The 17943-nt window shown below is 39.4% G+C and overlaps 1 protein-coding gene across 1 annotated transcript in view; it reads left to right on the top strand.

Annotated features, from left to right (window-relative positions):
• CERKL (ceramide kinase like) overlaps positions 1-17943 on the top strand; it is a 104711-nt gene that overhangs the window by 56102 nt on the left and 30666 nt on the right. The gene's annotated exons all lie outside the window — the stretch shown is intronic.

Genomic DNA, 17943 nt, shown 5'->3' with positions numbered 1-17943 from the left:
ACTATGATGTATTCCCATCAATATCTCCCTTTACATCTGCTAGTGAGTGCTTCATGTATTTATGGGCTTTCCTGTTGGGTGCATAGTTACAATTGTTATATCCTCTTATTGGATTGATCCCTTCATCATTATGTAATTCCCTTCTTTGTCTCTTGTTACAGTCTTTGTTTTAAAGGAACAATGTGGGGTTTTTTTAAGGTTTTTTTTTTTGTTTGTTTGTTTATTTCTGAGAGAGAGACAGGGTGTGAACAGGGGATGGGGAGAGAGAGGGGGAGATACAGAATCCAAAGCAGGCCCCAGGCTCTGAGCTGTCGGCACTGAGTCCAACATGGGGCTGGAACTCACAAACCACAAGATCATGACCTGAGCTGTAGTTGGACACTTAACTGACTGAGCTACCCAGGAGCCCCAAAAGAATGATGTGTTTTGAACACATTCCAAAAAAACTTCATTTTTGCTTATGCCTCTACATTTTATGTATATGCCATCATATTTTACATTTTTATTCATACTTTTCTTAGTCTAATTATGGCCTTTTCTTTTCCACTTAAAGAAGTCCCTTTACATTTCTTGTAAGGCCAGTTTAGTGGTGATAAACTCCCTTAACCTTTTTTTTTTTGCTGGGTAAAGTATTCTTGGTTGTAGCTTGTTTTCCTTTTAGCACTTTGAATATATCATGCCACTTTTTTCTGGCCTGCAAAGTTTCTGCTGTAAAATCAGCTGAAAGCCTTATGGGATTTCCTTTGTATATGGCTTTTTGCTTTTCTTTTGCTACTTTAAAAATTCTCTATTTTTCCACAGTGGCTGCACCAGTTTGCATTCCTACCAACTGTGCAAAAGTGTTCCTTTTTCTCTACATTCTTGCCAACACTTGTTGTTTCTTGAAAATTTTATTTCTAATCTTTGATGTTTTAATTATGTGTTGATGTGTTATGGTATAGACCTCCTTGGGTTCATCTTATTTGGAACTTTCTGTGCTTCCTGAACCTGAATGTTTATTTCCTTTCCCAGGTTAGGGAATTTTTCAGCTATTATTTCTTCAAATAAGCTTTCATCTCCTTTCGCTTCTTCTAGGGTTTCTATAATGCAAATGTTTGCTTGATGTTGTCCAAGAGAGCCCTTAACTTATCCTTAAAGTTCTTTTTTTTTTTTTTTGAATGTTTTTATTTATTTTGAGAAAGAAAGAGCAGAAGAGCAGAGGAGGGGAAGAGAGGGGGGAGAGAATTCCAAGAAGATCCATGCTGTCAGCACAGAGCCCAATGTGGGGCTCGAACTCACAAACCGTGAGATCATGACCTGAGCCAAAATCAAGAGTCAGATGCTTAACTGACCGAGCCACACAGGTGCCCCTTTTTTCTTTTTGAGGTTCAGCTTGAGTGCTTTCCATTACTCTGTCTTCTAGATTGCTCATCCATTCTTTCACACCTACTAATCTGTTGATTCCCTCTAGTGTATTTTTTTATTTCAATTATTATATTCTTCAGCTCTGATCAGCTTTTTATATTTTATCTTCATTGAAGTTCTCATTGAGTTCTTCCACTCTTTTCTATAGTCCAGTGAGAATCTTTATGATCATTACTTTAAATTCTTTTTTTAGGCATATTGTTTATCTCTGTTATTTTAGTTTTTCTGAGGCTTTGTCTTGTTCTTTTGTTTGGAATATATTCTTCTGTCTCCCCATTCTGCTTGATTTCTGTTTCTCTTTTCTGAATTAGAACATCTCCTTCTAAACTTGAAGAAATGGTCTTATATATAGCCATCCCCCGTGTAGACGGTGTGTGCCTGGTGACTTTTGTTGGCTGGCTAGAGCTGGAGCTCATGTGGGTTAAGGGTTATGGGGCACTCTGTGTTGGGGCTGCCCTGGTGGGATGGCCAGAACTGAAGCGGGTAGGCCAAGGTGTTCCTGAGGCTCTCTGTATTTAGCTGACTGGCAGGAAAGCTGAAGCTGAAGTGCTTGGAAGCCGGGGGTTGGCGGGGATGTCCCGGGGCTCTCGTGCAGTAGGTGCTCTGGCAGGACAGCTGAAGTGCATGAACACTGTGGGGGAGGGGGAGGGTCCTAGGGCTCTACACAGAGGGCACCCTAGCAGGACAGCTGAAGCTGAAGTGGGCATGGGCCAATGCGGTCCCTGACCTCTCCACACAGTGCCCTGGAAGGACAGCTGAAGCAGAAGGGGTACAAGCTGGAGGCCCAGAGATCTATGTGCAGAAGATACCTTGCCCAGATAGCTGAAGCTGAAGCTGGGGTGTTCTGAGAACCTCTATGCAGAGGGTACCCTGGTGCAGTGGCTGGAGCCAAGCTATGGGGCACGGGACAGGGGGACACCCTGGCATGACAGTAGTAGCTAAAGTAGATTTAGGACTGGGGTGGTCCTGGGGCTCTTCAGAGTGAGGGTGCCCTGGTAAGAGGCTGAAGCTGAAGTGGGTGCAAGCCAGGATAACTTGGGGTATTCTTCCAGGGTGTGCCCTGGCAGGGCAGGTAGAACTGAGGTGGGTACAGGCTGGAGCTTCCTAGTGTGTTCTGAGCAGGGGGCAGACTGACTGGTTAGCTAGTGTTGAAGCAGGTGTCAGCAAGGAGGTCCTGGAGCATTCAGTGCCGGGGGTGCCCTAGCTAGCTGTCTAAAGCCAAAGTGATGTGGGCCTGAAGTGTTCTGTGTGCTTTGCACATGTGTCACTGTAGTGGGATGGCTGGGGCTGGCATGGACTCAGGGCCCAGGGCTCACTGAGGTGGTAGGCCATGTAGAGTGCTCAGACCCTGTTCCCATCCATATTGCCAAGGTCAAGGGGGGACATAAACCATGGTGCTAACCTGTTCCTCTGGCCAGAAAGTTCCAGCAACTTCCCCACCATTTGGCAGGATTCTGCAGCTAGTTGTTCTTTTAAACAGTGGCTTTCTTGTCTGTGCCCCTGGTCATCTGGGGCTGGTGTGGGCTAGGGGGCCCGTGTTCACTGAGGCAACCCACTAGCTATGGTGGTCAGAGCCCTGTTCCTGGCTGCATTATCAAGGTGGAGGAGGAGTGTAAGCCATGATGCTCACAAACCCCTCCAACCCAGAGCAGTTCTGCAGGTCTCTTGCCATTTGGCAGGGTTCTAGGGCTGCGTCTTTTATATACTAGTTGCTCTTGTAAGCCTTGCCTTTTTTTTCTGTGCCCCAGGGCAGAGGAATCTGCTCTCAGTACTATCCCCTCACACTGTCTAGGGTAGGAGTTCTCTTTGTTACTGTGTCATCATCTCTCCTGCTGTTCTCTTATTGCACAGAAGCTGTTCAGATAGCCCTTAGATGTTCTTCTTCAGGTCTATAAATAGGTGTAGATTTGGTATGTCTATGGAGGCAGTGGGTTCGGGGTGTTCGTACACCTCCATCTTGAAATGGACCTCTGTGCATTTTTAATTGGGGAAAGTGATGTTGTGAATATGTCTACTCTGTAGCATCTTCCAAAATGAATAATAATTTATTTTATGTGGATAATAATAATCTGATAAAAATAAATGAGTAACATAATTGGCTGAAACTTCTTTCCCTCTTTCTTTGCTCTCTTTTCTGTTCACTCTCCCTCTATGTATACTTTTGACTACTTCATTATTAAAACACTGAAGTATTGAGGTGACCATTTCCTGCAGTAGGTGATTCTTTCTACTAATTGCTGTTGAGCTTGTCTCAGCTGTTAGAAATGTTCACCTTGGTGGGCTGCGTGTGCATTTACAAGTTACTGGGTGTAAGTAGACTATAGCATTGAGAATATTTTCATCTGTATATGTAAACATGTGCATCAATAAAATTTGTTAATAAGTGAAATTAATGCATTTTAATATAAATCTCCTAATATAAAATACCTTTAATTCTGAGCTCTGCTGGGAAGTTGTGACATGTTGTGTGTGAAAGGCTTTTTTACCATCATTGTTACATATTAACTGGGCATAGTTTAATGTTAATAGCTCCTGAGAATCGTGGTTAATCGAGGTCTTTATTTCCTGTATTTGGGTTTTATTTATGCAACAGTTTGGTTGCTTCTTTGTATAAAATGGTTGTAAGTATACCCAATACTATAACAAGGTTCTGGGCTCTTAACTTTGATGAACACCATGTCATTTCCATCGTGCTGCACTCAAAACAGCACAGATGTGAGTCTGGGAGTGGCGTCCCTGCTGCTCTCATGAGCCTTTGTTTGGAGAACACCCTGATTAACCCCCACCCTTCATGGTTCATTGACTCACTGATAGATCAAGTTTAAACTAGTACATATTAGCACATTTGTTACTAACAGAGGAACAGTTGGCCATTCTGTTTTACATTGCTGGTTCATTGCAAACTGGCGTGCTAAAAAGGTCTATACTCTAGAGTGTGAATTGAGAGGTTCCAAGAAGACTGAGAACTGAGTCAGTTGCGTATTAATGTTGAATTATACCTGTATTTTAATCTTGTGTTATCTATTTGGGGGATGCTTATACTATTATGAAATTATGAAAAAATTATTATTATTACTTTGAGGTTCTTTTTTTTTCCCCCAGGGCATTCAGGGGATTTAAGTGTCTCAATATCACTTTCATATTAAACAGTTTGTCATGATTCTATGAGAGAAGAGCCAGGTCGTAACTGCCTGATGATTTGTGTTGCATTCTTAAAATGTTTTCCAGGTTCCTTGTAGCTAGTGATTTTATGTAAGTCTTTATAGTGTACTACGTTTCCGTATTACGTGGAAACGTTTATTGTTTCAAGAGGACTAGAATGTACATGTCTATCATGTCATGAAAAAATTAAACTGTCTCCTATTTGTTTTTCAATAAATTAAATTTCTTAAAACTTAACTTTTTCCTCTTTCATACCTTCCTAACATAGTTTTCAAGGTCTGCAAATGCTTTTATTATTGTTCTAGTTATTTCTATGGCAAAGAGTTTTGCTAAATCATTTGGCACTCTTTGTCTTGCCTTCATCATCACTCACTGATGCCATTTCTTTAGCCAGCTACTTTGCATTTTCCTTGCTCTTGTGAGATGATGAATCACAAGTGCCGTGACAGAGAGAACAGCACTCTGAGTCCAAGCCCAGATAAGACCATTGAGGCTGCCTTTCAAAACTAACTAATGCTATGTCTAGTTCTAGAAGATGGCTGAAAGTAATGGGAAAGGGAGCCATATGGACATATGAGGGAAAAATGGTCCAACCAGAGGGAGCAGTATGCATAAAAGGTTGAGCAAGAAAGTCACGTACAGAGTGTGGGAAATGAGGTCACAGACATGTTTGGGGGGTAGAGCATGAAGGGTCTTGGCAAGCTTTGTATGTTTTTTTTTTTTTACTTTTGTTGAGAAAAATGAGGGCCACTGGGGAGCTTTAAGCAAAGGAGTGATGTGTTAAAACTTTGAGAGTGAATATTCTGGCTGCTAAGTGGAGAGCAGACTCTGTGAGTGGGGAAAAGGATGGAGGCAGGAGACCAGTTAAGTGGAAATTGGTATAATCCAGGCAAAAGTTAGTGACTTAAATCAGAGCAGGAGCAAGAGAGGGGGTGGGAAGTGGTTGATTAAACTTTGGATTTGTTTTTTGAGATAGAGCTGTCTGGATTTATTGACATTATAGGTATGGGGGAGGGATATTAAGAGAGAAAAAGCCAATGATGGCAACAAGATCTTTTTATCCTATTAGGGAAAATGTCAAATAATATAGAACACCTAAAAAACTGGGCACCTATGTTGCTAACACCTAGATTCTACAGTTCCTAGCATTTTTTCCATATTTGTGTTAACATTTTATTCTGTTAGTATGTTTTAAACTACATACATCATGACATTTCTCTCTGAAATACTTTAGTATGCATCTCTAAAAAAAAAAAAAGGCGTTTTGCAAGTAACCAAATATCATTACCCTACCAAAAGAATGAACAATAGTTTCTTATTATCATTGAATACCTGGTCCATACAGAAATTTTCCCCATGTTTTCCAAAATGTCTTTTTTAGCTGATTTGTACTAACAGTATTCAATCAAGGATCATTCGTCAAATTAGATACAGTAAAACCTTGGATTGTGAGTAACTTGTTCTGTGAGTGTTCTGCATAACGAGCAAACATTTCTAATATGTTTTAACCTGATAAATGAGCAATGTCTTGCAATATGAGTAGTACATGACACTGTCACATGATCACAACTGAGCCAATGGTTCTTGAAATTCACTTTGATATACAAGTGCTTTGGATTACAAGCATGTTTCTGGAATGAATAATGCTTGCAAACCAAGTTTCACTGTATATTTAAACTATAATACTAAACATTCCCCTCCTCATTTTTTAAATTCTGACATTGATTTATGGAAGAGATGAGGTTGTCAAGTAGATATATTTAGGTTGTACTGTAGATTTCCTACATAAGGAATAATTATGTATTCCTTATGGAATATGGATTACTGGTCCCCACTCCCAGAAATTCTGACTCAGTGAGTCTCTGGTATGGGCCTTTCTACTGAACTGCTGGGTGATTCTGGGTTGTCCTTCTGAAGACCACCCTTTGAGCAGTAGTGTTGTACCACTGTCTGATTGCTTCTTGGTAGTGTCATTTAACATGTTCTTCTATTCCTTCTCTTGAAAACTGTATTTCTAATATAAAGGCTTAATTAGGTTCATATTGGGCAAGAATACTTCATGAGTGGTACTGGGTACTTCATATTTCATTATCTCAGGTGATATGCAATGTCTGACTATCTCACGATTAATGTGGATAAGATTTCCCCAAGGCTAAGATTGATCCCTGAATCAAAGGGATGATGGCTTGATCTCTCCATTGTAACATTTCTATTTGAAACCAGTAGATAATTGTTGGGTAATACTCATGGACCAGGGAGAATAGTTTTCAATAAATATTTTACTTCATAGTTTTCACTTATCATCTGTGCCTGAACTAATTGTTTAAATAAAGGTAGATCGATGAAAATTTTTATGCTTAATCATTATTTCTAAATTAGTCTTATTATTTTATAAAAAGGGATGTTGCTTCTCCTACTGGTACTATTTGATTACTCATAAATGCAGTACTTACTAAAGAGGCAGGATAAATTCATAACTAGTTGTTTGTAATTACCAATTTTCAGAGTAAAGTTTCTGACTGGAGCATGTGGAAAGAGGAAATTCTTATTTAGTGAAATAGGGAAGACTATGGGTAGATAGACCGACCCCGTTTGGTAGGGAAAATCAGAATTTCAGTTTTGAATATGTTAACTTTGAGATGTCTATTAGACATCTGTATTAGAGTTCAGTTGTATAACACATAAAATACTCTATTTTAAATAAAAAGCTGTTTTATACAGATAATATGATGAAATGGCTAGAGGAGAAGGGTCTAGTAAATTGAATATGCTGGTGACCTACAACTGTTACTGCATTGCTTTATTTTTCTTGCTCCTACATATGTGGCATCGTGAGATGTTTTCTAGGACTAGTAAACTAAAGGAAATAAATGGGTATCTTCATGACACAATAGTAATTAGCCACTGAAGCATACAGCCCCACTCGAGTGTTACTAAAAGATAGGGAAAGAAAATTCTTGTGGTGGGCAGAACTTCAGACAATTGATACTAGTTATTAAGGAGTGATGGCCAGAGGGATAGATCCATCTTAATGCATGGACAATGGTTAAGAGCTTCAAGAACTTGGAGGAAACAATTAGAAGTTTGGTGACAAGGATGTAGGAGGCAGACGTATATGGTTGGTTTTCACAGAATAAGGACAGAATATGAGATTTGTGTTTTATGTAAATGCTCACCAAAGAGCATTTATTTCAAAAGAGGAGATAATTAGGCAAGCAAGTTACCCCATTCTACAGATGTAAGTCAGCATCTTTTCAGAGCAACCCTAAGGCTTGCACAATGAGCATATACACAAAGCGGCCTTCATGCAGAGATGGGGGAAATAACAGCCAGTACTTGTGTTCACCAAGCCTGGTTTGACTCCCATTATTGCTGAGTATTCTACCTGTAAACAGATCAGCCTTGAGTCTAAAGATGGCTCTGTGTCTTAGAGCAACCAGTCAACCATTTGGTGGCAGGTTGATTACATTGGAATCCCTCCACTGTGGAAAGTCAGTGGTTAGGCCTCACTGCTATGAATGTTTACTTTAGGTATGGATTTGAATTTCCTATCCACCATGTTACTGACAACACTACCATCTGGGACCCTACTAAATACCTTGTTCCATGAATTTACATTCTGTGCTGCTTTTGATCAAGGGACTCATTTGTATTAAAAGAAGTGAGGCAATTGGCTGACAACTATGGGATTTGTTGGTCTTACCATGTTTCCTGTTGTATTACATTGTGTTCTACCCAGGAGACAAAATTTTGGGAAATTAAAGTAGTTTCTGTTCTATAAACCAAATACATGGGTCTACGAACCAAGAAGTGAAGATAAAAGTATTATCTCTTAACTTCACCTCCAATGACCCCCTCATAAGATTTTTATTTCCTGCCCCTACAACCCTGAACTCTACTGCTTTAGGGGTGTTAGTAGGAGAGAAGAATACTTTCACATGGGAATGTGACAATGGTTCAATTGAATTGGACATTGAGAATTAGTTGACTACGTTATTGAACCAACAAATGGAAAAATGTGAGCAACAAATGGAAAAAATAATAATGAAACTGCTATGCTGCCAAAGGTGATCAGTTCTAATTATCAAGGGGAAATAGTGTAGCTACTACTGCTCAGTAAGAAGACTGTGTCTAAACCCAGTGGGCAACCTGGGCAATCCTAGGAGTAGGATGAAGTGAATAAGCCTATTGTCTAGGAAAATAAAAATGGCCAAACTGACTCTAGAAGACATAGAAAATTTAAACAGACCAATTACCACTGAGGCAATAATTTTTTTGTACTCCTAAAGGACAAACAAACAACACTGACTCTGATATTTTCACAGAAATATCTACCATGCCTTTAAGGAACAGAAAACTTCAATACTATTTAAACTATTGTAGGGCATAGAAAAAGAAGGAAAACTCCCAGATTTTGTTTACAGAGTTTGCATGAAATATATACCAACATCTGATGATGCAGATCCAAAAAAGGAAAATTATAGATTGGTCTATTTATGAGTACCAAGCAACTCTTAATAAAAATAGATGGATATGTTGTCAACATGATAAATACGTATCTCATTTTGAAACTTTTGAGGTATTCTCAGTTCAATTCTAGAACTGACAAGAGTATCTTTTATCAGCACTATTAGTCATATTCTTCTGGGGGAGCCGACCAATGCAAGTAGACTAGAGAAGAAAATAAATGTGAATAACAGTTGGAAAAGAGAAAGTCAGATTACCATTATTTGCAGATGAAATGAGTTTTAGCCTGGAAAATCCAAAAGAATAAAGGAAATGTCTGTGATGAACAATGAGAAAATTAAAAAATATGTTAGGTGTAGAAATTAATAGTTTTGATAGATGTGGTAAATAGTTGGGAAGAAATTGGGAGCATATTGACAGTAACAGAAAAGATAAAAAAAAATCTAGAATAGTTCAGTATTTAGCTGAAAAATGTTTAACATGGTACTGAGGGACACAGGAGACTTAATATGGAAAAGCATACCATGTTTTTGTACAATTATTATTTAATCCCAATAAAATTCCAGTAGAATTTTTTTTACGCTGAACAAACTGATTTTAAAGATCATGTGTAGGGGCACCTGGGTGGCTCAGTGGGTTAAGTGTCTGACTTTGACTCCGGTCATGATCTCAACGCTTGTGGGTTTGAGCCCTGCATCAGGCTCTGTCCAGACAGCTCAGAGCCTATAGCCTGCTTTGGATTCTGTGTCTCCCTCTTTCTCTGCCCTCCCACTCACACTTTGTCTCTTTCTCTCACAAAAATAAACATAAAAAATTCATGTGCAAAGATAAGCCAAAATAAACATGAAAATTCTTAAAAGTAATAAAAAAGAGACAACCCTCCCAAATATTAAGTCATTTCAAAACTATAATATTAGAAACATTATGGTACTGACATATGAATTGATCAGTAGACTTCAGATTACATGGATCAGAAGAAATCCAAGCACATTCAGAAATTTATCTGAAGGTGGCATTTGAAATCTTTAAGAGAAAGATTATCCAATGAATGAATGATGTTGGGACTGGTGGATAGTCATCTGGCAAAAAAAGTGAAGTCAAATTCCAATTTTATACCTCTATTAAGAGAAATTTTAGATAGGATTAAGTAAAAATATGAAATAAAGACCATAAAATTATTAGAAGAAAAATATAGTGTTTTCTTGGATCACAAAAGGAAACTATTAAATATGACAAAACTCAGAAACCATAAAAATGATAAATTTAACAATAGGTGCATAAAATTAAAACTGTCAGAAAAAATAAAGATCTTTCTCAAACAGAAAAAAATGGCATGATTAAAAATTAAAGGCAATGACACAGAAAAGTATTTGTAACTCATGTAACAAACAAAAGATTAATCTTATGGTAATATGGCAAAGGCAATATGAATTAGCTAATGCTATAAACTGACAGTTAACAGAAAAATAAAAGTATCTTAGATACTTTTATTTCTCAGCCTCTCTCATAAAGAGAAATGTAAATTGAAATTAGCATGAGATACAATATTTCTCTTCTCATACTGTAGAAGATCAAAAAGTTTGAAGATATTTTGGGTTTATAAGGGTGTAAGAAAATAGTCACTGTTCCTGGTGGAGTATAAATTGGTAGTAATAAATTGCTGACTATGTGCCATGTACTTTCTAAGCACTTAAATTTGCTTATTAACCATCACAATTACCTTTTGTAGGAAGTACTCTTATTGTCCTCATATTGCAGATCAGGAAATTGAAAAATAGAGAATTAGACAAATAACCCAAAGTCACACAGTTGGTAAGTGGGAGAGCTAAGATTTAAAATCATTGACTTTGGGGCGCCTGGGTGGCTCAGTCGGTTAAGCGTCTGACTTTAGCTCAGGTCATGATGTCACAGTTTGTGAGTTTGAGCTCTGCATCTGGCTCTGTGCTGACAGCTCGGAGCCTGAAGCCTGCTTCAGATTCTGTCTCCCTCTCTCTGTTCCTCCCCCACTCACTCTCTCTCCCTCTCAAAAATAAATAAAGATTAAAAAAAATTTTTTTTAAATCACTGACTTTGATTCTAACACCCACTTACTGGCAGGGAGGGTGGGGGTTACAACTCTAAATTGTTTCAACAGCAAGTAGTTAGGCAATAGGATAAACTCTCAAGGGTGCATGCCCCTTGATCCAGTAATTCTAGAAATTTGTCCTGTAGTTCCATGCAAATAGATGCAAAATGATATTCATTGTAGTATTGGTTGCAGTAAAGGAAAATTGGAAACAACTTAAATACACATTTCCAGGGAGCTAGTTAATTAAATTGAGGTTCATCCAAAGTACTAGTCAGCTTTAAATAAAGTGAGAATGATCCTTTATGTAGTGATATGAAGTCATCTCCAAAATATGGTAAATGGAAAAAAAATCAAGATCCAGGATAGTGGGTAGGGATGCTCCATCTATGTAAAAAGTTATAGAACATACACATGCATTTTTATATATGCAGAGAATTTTTTTTTGCTACTTTATTATTTTTTTACATAGAATATTTCTGGAAGGATTCTCAAAGCGATGCTAGTGGTTGTCATCCAGAAGGGGAACTGGCTGTTAAGGAATGAGCTGAAAACAGAGATTTTGAAGTTTTTACCATGAAAATGTTTGTACAGGAGACAGCTGACCATGTGATTCTCAAATATAGAACATTTGCACTGAGATCACTGTGTGAAGAGCATAACCTAGTGCCTCAGACAGACTTGGGTTTAGATTCAAACACTGGTTGGTCTACTGAGAGGGACAGAGACTTTGTAGCTCTTCTGGCTCCAGGCAACATCTCTCCTCCCCCAGCTTTGGCATTGGCTGGAGGGAGGATAAATTCTTAGAGCTCTGTGTGCTTGGGGCAAGACCCCACTCCTCATGCTCCACTCTCCAATCCCAACTGCTGCAAACAATTCTTATTTCTCTCATGCCTGTTACTCCCCAAGGCCCTTCATCAGTTGGGTTGCTATTTGTCTAAAGCTCTATATACCCTCCAGCCTGGCATAGTCCCCCTCTGCTTCGCTCCAGACACTGTTCTGCCCTGTGGAACGAATAGTCCATCATGAGCAAAATCTCCTATATTGTCAACCACTTTCCCCCAAATTTCCCTTACGTTCTTACTTTAGTAGAGAGACCCAGCTCTCCCAGGAGTTTATTTATAGCTTCTCTTGTAGCCCTCAAGTGGTGGCTGTTTTCTCCATCTTGCATTTCAGACCACTGGTCCTGGAGGTGTTGTCAATGTCTCCATATCTGTCTTGCATCTCACTGCTATTTTGAGACCATTTTCTCTCCTTCTTTAAAAATCCTCAGTATTGACGGGGCATCTGGGTGGCTCAGTTGGTTAAGTGTCCGACTTCAGCTCAGGTTATGATCTTGCAGTTCGTATTTTGAGCCCCACATCAGGCTCTGTGCTGGCAGCTTGGAGCCTGGAGCCTACTTAGGATTCTGTTTCCCTCTCTTTCTGTGTCTCCCCTGCTCATGCTCTGTCTCTTAAAAAACATAAAAAATGTTAAAAAAAAAAAATCCTCAGTATTGGAGCTCAGTCCATTAGATGTCACTAGCTTAGCTTGTTACCGTCCTGTGCAGACTACTGGTTCGTTTTTCTTACTCCTTGAAGATATTAGCTTCTGTCTTACTGTCATTCTCTCCAACATTATAGCTGCAATAGTTTTATGTGTTTTTTTTTAATTTTGTTAAATGTTTATTTATTTTTGAGACAGAGGCAGAACGCGAGCAGAGGAGGGGCAGAGAGAGGGAGACAGAGAATCTGAAACAGGATCCAGGATCCAGGCTGTCAGCAAAGAGCCCGATGTGGGGCTCGAACCCAAGAACCATGAGATCATGACCTAAGCTCAAGTCGGATGCTTAACTGACTGAGCCACCCAGGCACCCCTAATTTTATGTGTTTTTATAGATTTTCTTTCAGTTTTTAGCTTTGTTTTCCTTCAAAGATCTTGATCTACACTTCATCCACCTCCTGTAATCATACTTTTAGAGCAGTGGTTCTCAAAGTGTGATCTCTGGACCCAACATCATCAGTGTCACCTGGGGGCTTATTAATAAATTCTCAGATCCCAGATGACTGAGTCTAAAACTCTTGTGCCTGGGAACCAGAAATCTGTGTTTTAAGTAGCTCTTCAGATGATTCTGATGAATATGAAGTTCATCAGGTTTTATTATTGTCATTACCAGTAACTCAGTCTCACTTTCAAACATGCTACCCTGCATGTGGCTATTGGCTTCTGTCTTTCTACCTCACTTGTCCCAACTCCTAAAATTATTCAACCCCTATCCCGAGACTACAGTTAATTGATTATACCACGTTTTCATTAATTCTTAATCCTTCTTGTGTTTTCACTTTCCCCTTACCCACACATTTGACTACTCTTTGACTATTCTCTTTCACATAACACACCTAAAGAGTAAACAAAATCCTGTCAGCTCTACCTTTAAAATATGTCTGGAATCTAACTTTTCTTAGAATCTCCACTTCATCCAAACACAGTCATTTCCCACCTGTTCTTACTTTGTCTGTCCTTGTACCTACAGTGTCTGCTTTCTACAGAGCAGCTCGGGTGATCCGTTTAACATGCAGGGTTATGTTGCTATGCTGTTCACAAATCACCATGCTTTTTTTCTCGCTCAGAACAAAAGTCAAAGTCCTTGTCAGTGCCTACAAGGCTGGGAGTGATATGATTTTCCCTGGCCAGAAGGTCATTTCTTCTACCTTGTCCTCCTCCTTTCCCATTTTGGGGTTTCATTTTATCCTGAGAACTTATTACCACTTGACATACTCTAAATTCTCTTATTATTTCCGTCCCTTACCATTAAAATGGAAGCTTCGTGAAGGCAGAAACTTTGTTCACTGATAGAGCCTCAGCTTCCAGAATCCTGTCTGGCAAATAGTACGCATGCAGTTATTTGTGGGTAAATGAATGGATGCCATTACTATCCATATGGCTAAAGGTTAACACTACCCTTTTATTCATTCATCAAATAGGTGATCATCTATTATATGCCTCGCACTAAGGAGATAGGATATGGAGAAAAACCCCAGAGTTTCCAGTCTAAGGTCTGAGAACAAATAATAGGTATAAAATTATAATGCTAAAAGAATCAAGATTGGAAAGTGTAGGGACCTGTAAGAACAAATGATAAGGGGGAAATGACCTAGCTAACGTCACAAAACCAAGGGGTTCATGGAAGTCCTTCCCAAGGAGGTGATGACTAAGGCGAGATCAAAACAAAGAGTACAGGTTAATTAAGCACAGTAGCAGCAGGCATAGGTGGGCAGACAAGGCAGAGTGGGTGAAAGGGCACTGTGGTAGAGGGAGCATGGTGTGTTGAAGGAGCTGAATAAAGTAGAGAGAAGCTTGAGGAGGGAGCCTGAGAGCAGAGAGGTTGGAGACTTTTTAATTATCTCTCTTTATTCCACCTAATTAAGAAAATCTTTTAAAAATCCTACTTTATTCAATAGAAATCCCCCCTTCTGATCTCTAAATAGGTATCAAATTGCTACCTAATTTTTATATACTTAGACTCTAGCTTCATAATCATCATATTAAGTGCACCCGAAAGGAAAAGGTAAATGAGAAAAATGAGTACATGCTCTGGTGAAAAATTGGCTTTGTTGTTTTATGTTTAAAAAGACTGCAATTTATCAGGGTGTCTAAGGAATGGAACATTCTGCTTAATTTATTTAGTTTCTATTGCTATTGTTGTAAACTGGGGCTTAAGAATAAAATTAATTTGTTTAAATCTTTTTTTTTTAAGCTTGCTTATTTATTTTGAGAGAGCATGAGTGGGAGAGGGGCAGAGAGAGAAAAAGAGACAGTATCCCAAGCAGACTCCACATTGTCAGCGCAGAGCCCAATGGAGGGCATGATCTTACAAACCATGAGATCATGAACTGAGCCAAAACCAAGAGTCTGACGTTTAACTGACTGAGCCACCCTGGCACCCCTTTGTTTAAACCTTTTAAGAAAATCTTAATAGTTTTAGCCTCTTTCCTGACTAAGGGGATTGTTTCACAAAGGTCGAATCGGACATATAGCATACTCTATATTTATATAGTATATGTATATTTATAAGGCTATAAACCTTCAACTACAATGTCCTTATCCTCATAAGCCCCAAATGACTGTTTCTTATTTCCAAAATCTTCTGTTACCTCAGTCATGATATAGAAAGAGGGGGAAATAAAAGTTGGTTTTTATAACATTTGATGACTGACATTTAGTACCTAGACACTGCATGCTGGGCCTGAGAAATGAAGCAGGGTCTTTCGATAAAAATACCGGGCAAGATAAATTTAATCTGAGTCTTGGCCTCTGAGGTGTAGAACAAGTTTCTTGTCCTTGTCAAGTTTTAATGAAAGTGAGCCCTAGCTTTAACTGCTTTGTCCTTCCTGGTTAAAAGACAGCAGTCTTATCCTTTATAGCAGGTTTTTGTTTTTGTTTTTGTTTTTGTTTTACCTGATCCAGAATTGCATTTATTTCTCCTCTCTTTAGTCTCCTTTAATCTGGAACACGTCTTCAACTTTCTTTGTTTCTCACGATACTGACATTTTTTGAGAGTTTAAGGCAGTTATGTTGAGAACGCCCCTCAACCAGAGTTCATCTGAGTGTTCTATCATTGTTGGAGCCACATTATGCACCACAGGAGTGCTGTGTCCTTGGTGTTGTGAATTACATATCACAAGGTATTACAACGCTTATGTATCCTTTTGTACCTTAAGGGTATAGTTAACTTTGATTACTTGACTAAGGAGGTGTCTGCTAGATTTCCCCACTGTAAATGTCCCTTTTAACTCTTTGTAATGACAACAATAAAGAGGGACAGAGTTTAACAGTAAGTAAATATTTTGTTCCCCAACTGGCTGTCACTGATGGTTTTACTATCCGTTGCTGAGTCTTGCCTTTAATAAAGCTGGGTGGTAAACACAGTGAGTTTTCTAACTCTGTAATTTCTTCCTTGTTTAGTAGTTGTCATTCTATAAGACAGAGTTTTTCCTTCTCCTCCTTAGTATGGTATAGTCTTTACTCCATTTCATGTTGGCCCAGGTTTGGCAATAGGAGTTCTGAGATTTGGGGTTTTTCATTGTGTTTTGTGTGTGTAAATGTAACAAAAAGTAGTTAATAGAGGCACACAGAATAAAGTGGGAATGAGGAGCCACAGAGGTGAATTCTGTTGGTGATTAGGAAAGGCTTTAGTGGGAAAATGGTGTTTGAGGTAAGCTTTTTTTTTTTTTTTTTTTTTTTTAATCATTTATTTATTTTTGAGACAGAGACAGGACGTGAATGGGGGAGGGTCAGAGAGAGGGAGACACAGAATCTGAAACAGGCTCCAGGCTCTGAGCTGTCAGCACAGAGCCCGACGCGGGGCTTGAACTCACGGACCGCGAGATCATGACCTGAGCCGAAGTCGGCCGCTTAACTGACTGAGCCACCCAGGCGCGCCTGAGGTAAGCTTTTAAAAAGTGGCAGAATTTGGGATGCCTGGCTGGCTCAGTTCGTAGAGCATGCCGAGTCTTCATCTGAGGGTTAGGAGTTCGAGCCCCATGCTGGGCATGGAGCCTACTTAATTAAAAAAAAAAAAGTGACAAAATTGTCACAGAAATGGTGATAAGGTGGAGTGGAAGGGAAGAAATTGTCTGAACGAAGCCTGACATACCTGGTATTCTGCAGGTAAAATTCAGTGGTGCCAGAGCATGATGAGGCAGCTGAAATGGAACAGAAAAACCTCTGCACTTACTGAGTTTCGTGCTGGTCTCTGCTTAGAATTTCTTCTCTGGCCTCGCTCCTGCTGTTTTGTTAGGGGAGAGGATGAGGTATGAGGAAGGAGGGAATTCTAAGTAGTGAAAATCCACAGGAGCCAAAAGCCCCATTCGAATACTCCCTTCTCCAGAAAGCCTTTCCTGGATCCCTGATAAGAATTAACCACCCTCTTCTCATACACTCCCATGGTTATTGGTGCCTTTCTGTTAATGATTCTATTTTGTTTTGTGGGGTTTCTATTTTCTGGATTTATCTTTCTCCTTTAAACACAAACCACATCTTAATCACTTTGCTCTGGTAGTCAGCACAAATGCTCAATAAATGTTTCTGGAATACATGGGAGAGGGAAAGGAGAGGATAGGTTGGAGTTGGTTGGAGAAGTGCTCTGAACGACATGTTAAGGGGTTCAGGCTTGCCCACACGCAGTGAGGAGCCATAGCAGCTTTTGACAGGTACAGGCCTGATGGAGGTATAATGTGGGGGACTCAGGGGAACGGGAAGGACAGTGAGTTGTCCCTGGAGCAGCCGCAGAGAAGCCAGAGGGCAACAACTAGGAAGGCCAGAAGGTGTGGAAGCAAATAGTCACCATCTCGTGGATCTGGATCTGGGCACTGGTTTGTAGGAATGTAGGAATCAGAAGCGGGGGAAAAAAAAAAAAACCACACCAAAAACAAGAAAGAAAAACAAATAACAAAAATGGAAGGAATTGAACATAGTTTTGAGATTTTAAGACTTGACGATGAGATTGACAATGGCCTCTTAGCAAAATAATAAGCACAGGGACAATTACAGAGAATGTAGGCAGTTCAGCATGGTCCTACCTCTTCCTCATCTAATACTCTCCCTGAATTCAAAACAGTATGTGCTGTTGAAAGATTTCCTTCTATCAAATATGATGAGAAATGAAATATTGTCTTCAAGTGCAAAAAAACTGACTTTGGTGTAATGGACTTTTCCATTTGGCTTTAGGAATGGTTTTATTAAGAGCAGATGCTAGTAACTGCTTTCTTAGCCTTGAAACGTGGTCTTATGACAGCAGCTTACCTTGGAAGAAGTGATCTGTAGTGTTCTGGCTCCTCTGTCCCTCCTGCACTTCCTAACAGAAA

Source organism: Panthera tigris, chromosome C1, assembly GCF_018350195.1.
Source record: "Panthera tigris isolate Pti1 chromosome C1, P.tigris_Pti1_mat1.1, whole genome shotgun sequence".
In the NCBI taxonomy this organism is placed as follows: domain Eukaryota; kingdom Metazoa; phylum Chordata; class Mammalia; order Carnivora; family Felidae; genus Panthera; species Panthera tigris.
This window is presented reverse-complemented; position numbering and strand designations above follow the sequence as displayed.